General features: G+C 42.6%; 1 protein-coding gene across 2 annotated transcripts in view; it reads left to right on the top strand.

Annotated features, from left to right (window-relative positions):
* The first annotated feature begins 6,042 nt into the window (after positions 1-6,042).
* STAMBP (STAM binding protein) overlaps positions 6,043-6,181 on the top strand; it is a 28,325-nt gene continuing 28,186 nt past the window's right edge. The window contains exon 1 of one of the 2 annotated variants that reach the window (XM_006760030.2): positions 6,043-6,114. The gene's annotated coding sequence lies outside the window, so the exon portion shown is untranslated. Of the gene's footprint in view, positions 6,176-6,181 lie in introns of both variants that reach the window. The other variant, XM_006760029.2, reaches the window with a different exon arrangement.

The following is a 6,181-nucleotide window of genomic DNA, read 5'->3' as shown; positions in this document are numbered from 1 at the left end:
AGATAGATATAAATTTCTCTATTCTGGTATAGTGTAAATCTTACCAGATTTGAATAAATAAATGTAGTGGAATTCATAGATAAGTAATAAAGAAGACTTTTGAGTTTTGAGATGCTGTGAACTGTGGTTTTCTTGGGTGGGGGTGTGGATCAAAAGCTGCATGAGAACAAAAGAATTGGTAGTTGGATGGGCAAGTGAGGGACAAGGGGTAAGAACTGAGGAAATAAAGAACTTTGTCTATGGCCATAAAGGCTAAAAGGGGAGAGATGGATTTATAAAAAGGAGCAGGAGGTGGGGGGATGGTAGAAGTGAGATGCAGGGTCTGGGGTTAGGGTTAAAAACATAAAATCTGAACAGGGTTGAAAATGCTGGATGAGTCTAGATCGATCAGCAGAAATAGGAAAAGTCTCTCATGGAGGCCGGTCTTAGGTCTCATGCCCACCAGGTAAGTATTTTAGAAAACACATAGTTGGTACATTTCCCAAAGGTTTGGGTTGCCTTTCCCATGACTGATTGTAGTTGGGGAAGGTGAGGACAAATCAAGGGAATCTACCAGATGAGTGGCAAGGGGGCAGCTGATAACAGGGGCCCAGGCTAGTGAACTGCTGTAGAAGAGGGCTCACTCTACTGGGTAAATCGCCATTTACTCAGTACTAATACACCAGGCCCACGAATGCACTATTTTTTATATTTAATTTAGTCTTCATTTCTAAAATGTTTCTTTTATTTTTAATTCTGTCCTGAGTTCTATCATCTCATCTAATGCTGATTTATGGTATTCTTTCACCTGTTTTTATTATAGTAAAACATACATAACACATAATTTATCATTTCAACGGTTTTTAAGTATACGATTCAGTCACATTAAGCACATTCATGATATTGTGCAAACATCACTGTCATCTAAAATTACAATAATTATGTGCAAAGATGGAGCAGGACTTCAGAGAGGTGGAAGGAGTAGGACAGTTTTTGAATCTCCCCAAACCCTTTCATGGAAATAGATAAACCCAAACCAAACACCCATGGCTAGCTTTTACCTGAATTTACTATTTCCAGAACTTTCCATCATTCCAAACAGAAATGCTGTCCCCTTTAAATAATATCTTCACATTCCCTCCCCCCCCACACCATGTTCTTTCATCTTTCACACTGTTTTTCCACATCTTTTAGCTCATTTTGAAATAGCAGGTTATTGTTTTCTGTTTGTTTTTAAACATTTTCATTTACTTTTGTGGGCCTGTCTTTTCTGACTTGTGACATTGGTGAAGGAGATGCTATTCTGCTCCTCCTTCTTTTTCTCATATTATCTTTGTATGGGATTTGATCTCAATTATTTTGAGTTTTATTTTTAGGGGCAATCAGTTTTAACACCTTTACAAGAGGAGGTGAGGTTGAAGAAATCCTTTCTAACTTCCCAGAACTTTTGTGTATTTATTTTAATGTAGTATTGGAACATGGGACTTGCTTTCTGAGGTTTCCAGGCTCTGTTTCCCCTCCTCAACTTTCTCAAGACACTTTCCCTTTGTGTCTGTGGTTCCTTCCAGGGTGTCCCTTCTGCGTGGAAAGGAGCTCTAGTGCTCAGTGTATAGAGTCTAGGCCAGGTATAGAGCCCTAGACTGCTCCAGTCCTTATACTTTGTCCATGGCCCCTTGTATTTACTGACGTCGGGACTGGAAACAAACCCCTTCCAGTCTCAGCTGCTGTCCTCTACTTGGCTCCCAGTGCTCTCAGGTGACGACTGCTGGCACTGTGAAGGCCTCCTGTGCTCACGCCCATCAGTTGCTTCCTCCTGTCTGACACTCCCTCTGGTACGATACTGAGACCAGGCAGGTCTGTGCCTGGTGGCGGTTGTCTGCTCCATCCTCTTACTTTGAGGCTTCTACTTTCCAGGTAAATGCTACCCATGGGCGTTTAGTTTGGATTAATCTAATGCCATGTGAGGGTTTGGGGAAATTAAAAAGCAATGCCACTGCCTCTATCTTCCTTAAATCTGCTCATCCTTTGACATGATTATTTTAAATGTGACAGCCCTGAAATTATCAGTCCCCCAAAGCAGAGCTGCAGAGCCCATCTGCCCTACCCTTGTAGGACTCTGGGTCAGACAAGGCTGAGTCTCCTCTGTCTAACATGGCGCTTCATGTCTGTATTTGCTCAGACTATGTTTTGAATAAGAAGGCAAAACACAGTTACCTGAATGGCTCATGGGTAGAGGGACATTTGGCCACCATGAGAGGTGGAATAAGCATGCATGCAACTCATTTTCCCAACTAGACTTTTTTGTGTGTGTGATGTGAGATACCAGTCTGCAAACAAACTATAGGTGGCGCTCCAAACCTCAGATTCATCTTCATGTTACTGGTTTTACTGTAGCCTTTTTCTCAAGGAACCACTTCTTCATCAGGTAATTCGATCTCCAACAGGAAGGGAACATAATTTGCATGCAGTAGTAAACCACAAGTGTAAAAGTTCCCAGTACACTTGCTGTATTTTCCTGATTTTAAAAAGCTTATCCCACATCTTTTTCGTCCCAAGTATTTACTTTTCAAATTATATTTTTCATTTTATATCCCCAATGGGTTTACAGCAAAAGTTTTAACAACACAAAGTTTTTAGTACACATTCCATTTCTGCTTTCAGAGCACCCCGATTCCCTAGTAATGTTCAAGGTGGGCTGTATTAGTGTCTCAATGCATTAAGCTCACCTAGTATCCCCTTGAGAACCTTAATTGTCTTAAAAAAATTTTCCCCCCTCTGGTGGCTGTAAGTATTCATCGATAAGTGCCTTAAAAAAACAAACAGTTATTGAGTTTTTCTTTTTCATTATTGTAGGTCCATCACTTGACATAGGTCCATGAACAAAATCAATAAATATTTGATTAATTAATGAAGGCATCTAGCCTTGGAGGCTTTCTTCTTCTAGTATTAACCATCTTGTGGAGAAGACTTGGTCCCAAGAGCATCAGGACCACTGTTTTTATTGTTCATCTCAATTATCACCATAATTGGCTACCTATTCCTGTATTTCATTTTGGAGAAGTGAAATGACATTTAGTTCAACAACATTTGAACGTCTAACAATCTTTATTGAGTGTCATCTGGGGTCGCAAGCTGTTCCAGGCACTGGAAATAGAGCTGAGCAAGTCATAAAGAGCTCCTGTCTTCCTGTAGATTATATTCTGGCAGGGAATGAGAAACAATAAATAATCTAGACTATAGCAGACAGTGGTAAGGACTGTAAAATGAATTAAAATAAGACCAAGTGATAGTGAGTGACTGGGTGGCTACTTAAAGTGTGTGGTCAGAAAAGTTCTCTTTGAGGAGATGACATGTACATTGAGACATGAATGACAAGATGGAGCCAGCCATGTGAAGATCAGGGTAAGAGGAAACAGGAAGAGAAAACAGCGGTGCAAAGGTCTTGACGGGAAGAGCAGATGTTTAGACAGTGTGGGGAGAGAGTAGTAAGCAAGGAGAAGAGTGGTAGATGGGGTCAGAAAGATAAAGGGAACTGAGTCACTTGTAAGAAGGGTAAGGAGTTTAGATTTTTAATTTGAAGTGCCATGGAAATAATTGGAGGGTTTTAAACCCAGGAGCAATCGTATCTGATTTTTGTTTTAAAAATAACATTGCAGTAGGTAAGAATGGGTGTCATTACTGTACTAATGAGATGTCCCCTGTAAGTATGGCACTTATCACAGGAGTAGCAAGTAGGCAAATGACGTCTGCCTGGAGTCTCCCTTGTTTTTGCTCCCCCAGAAAGTTCCTCTGGGCCTGTTTTCTATATCATGATGCTATATATAAAATTTTTGCCTTCCAGGACTCCCTTCATGTTTCAGAGGAATGAGCAGATAGGAATAAGCATGCAAGAGTGCAGGAGTCTGTGATATTAAAGTATGCAAGAGGTCCTATGAAGACGGCTCAGGGAAAATGTTCATGGCCATAAGGGAAAAGCACCTCACTTCCTAGCCTGGCCTTGGCCCACAAGGGGAGACACTGAAGCCATTTGCTGACAGAATACCTTCCATGCTTAACCTTCAGTCTTTGGGGCAGGAGCAAGTAGAATAGTCTCATTTATGTCAAGAACCAACAGAATTTTTGTATCCTTAGTTTCTTGGTCACATGTACAAAACTGTCTAGTTTTCAACTTTCCCGGTTAATCAGGAAGTGAGGAATTTCAGATGTTTATCTTGGCTGGGGTGTTCTTGCTTGTTGTTTCTGGTCCCTATAAAGCCAAGAGTGCTGACCACTTGCCCCAGATGCCAAAAACTCTGGTCCATATTTACAAATTCCTTCTCTAAAAGAGCCAGATACTGCTTCCCATATTTCTATATCCTCTTACTCATTATTTTAAAAACTGCCATCACCTAGTCATATTTACTTTCTAATATCAGGGACAGCATGTGTGTGGTGGTTGTCTGTGATTATGCACACCCCTATCTTGTGTGCTTCCTAGTCATGGTTTCTTAAAGCCTTCTCATCAGAGTCTTAACATCTAGCACATTTGTAAAATCTATTAACTTGTTAAGTTAAAGACAGAAAAAGAGCTATTTTTTGGAAAATGTGCTCAATGAGAGCAGATGGCCCTGCCCCACTCCCTATTATCTCTGCTTCTGTCTGTACTACCACAATATCAGTATGCATCTGCTGGATTTATTCACTGCTGTACCCCTAACACCTAGAACAGAAACTGGCACATAGTAGATGCTCAAGAAATATATACTGAGTGAGAGGTTGACCAGATTGGTTTTTGTCCTGTGTTGTCTTCTGCCAGGATCCTGCCTGCATTGTATACCCTCCCTCTGACCAGCACTCCTAATGCATCAATTCCTTTAGGCTCAACCCACTATGTTTACATTCTGAGAGGAAAGAGGCAGTATACTAGTAGAAATAAGAGTTTTGAAGACACAGAAGAGTTCCTTTACAACTACCTCCCAAGAGTTATCTGCAGAAGATACAAGAGATCAACAGTGGATCCTAGCCCTGGCATGCATATTTATGCTTGTAAGGGGGAAAGACTCTGCTAAGTGCTTTCAGCCATTAGTCTGAAAAGCCAATGACCACACAGAATCACTTCAGAGAAATCCACGAGAAATATACACAAAAGGGAGTGAGAAAAAGTAGAGATCTGGATGCTGGCCTGGTGGAAGAGGGAACACCTGTGCAAGAGCTTTCAGCGAGACTTTGAAAGACAGGTCTTGTAATCACTAATATCACTAACAAACTGCAGGGAGGCTCCCAAGAGCAGAGGCAGGTACATTGGAGGGGAGTAAAGCATCCCCGAGAGAGTTAAACCTTTAAACCAAAGCACAAAGTTTCAGAGGTGATATACAAAGTCGCCTGAGACAGACTGACTAGCTGGCTTGCAGGACCCCTTTGGGAAGAGACTGTGCATGTATGCACACACCCACACAGCACACACAGAATATGCCACCGTTTGTATTTGGTGGAAGCAGCCATACTGCGCTGGGCACAGGGGCAGAAACGACCTCGCACAGATATTTGTGTCCCCATTGCTTTCGACAGTGACCCTTAAAGGTTAAACACTCATGTTCAATAAACTTTATTGGTGCTCTCACGTTAAAAATGAGTCTCATGTTCTCTTCTAGGCAATACAAGCAATTGCCTAATACCCCCAACCATCCATTTTGTGTAGAAAGTAACGCAAACAAGCTGAAAACTTCAGTTCATTTCCCCTGATTGAGAAACCCTGGTTAGTTTGGCCAGGTACTCTAGATCAGCAATGCTTCCTTGAATGCGGGAATTGTTTGTGATTTGTGTGAGTGTGACAGAGGAGCTATATGACCAGAAACCCCGACCAAAAATCAAAATCATCCTAAAAACAGAAGTTATCTTGGTCGTCGGTTCCTTTAACTACTTAGTCCCCCTTCTTCGCTGTGGATTTCCTTTACCAAGATGGCCGCCGTCGAGCGCTCTCCTCATTGGTCGGATTTCCTGCAGATGGCCCTGCCCATCAGCTCGCCCCCGACCCCACCCCACCCCACCCCCCGGTCCTAAATTCCTGGGAATGAAATGAAACAGGCCAGCGAGAGTGGGCGGGGCGGGAGCCGGAAGTGACGTTTGCGGAAGTCCGAGTGCGGTCCCCAGGGACAGGTGGGGAAGGGTCCGGGTGCCCCGGCTCTGAGCGTGGTCTGACTCAAGGGGAGCAGCCGCCGTGCGG

The sequence above is a fragment of the Myotis davidii genome, unplaced genomic scaffold, assembly GCF_000327345.1.
Source record: "Myotis davidii unplaced genomic scaffold, ASM32734v1 scaffold1477, whole genome shotgun sequence".
Lineage (NCBI taxonomy): Eukaryota > Metazoa > Chordata > Mammalia > Chiroptera > Vespertilionidae > Myotis > Myotis davidii.
Note: the sequence above shows the minus strand (reverse complement) of the source record. Positions and strands in the feature narration are given on the sequence as shown.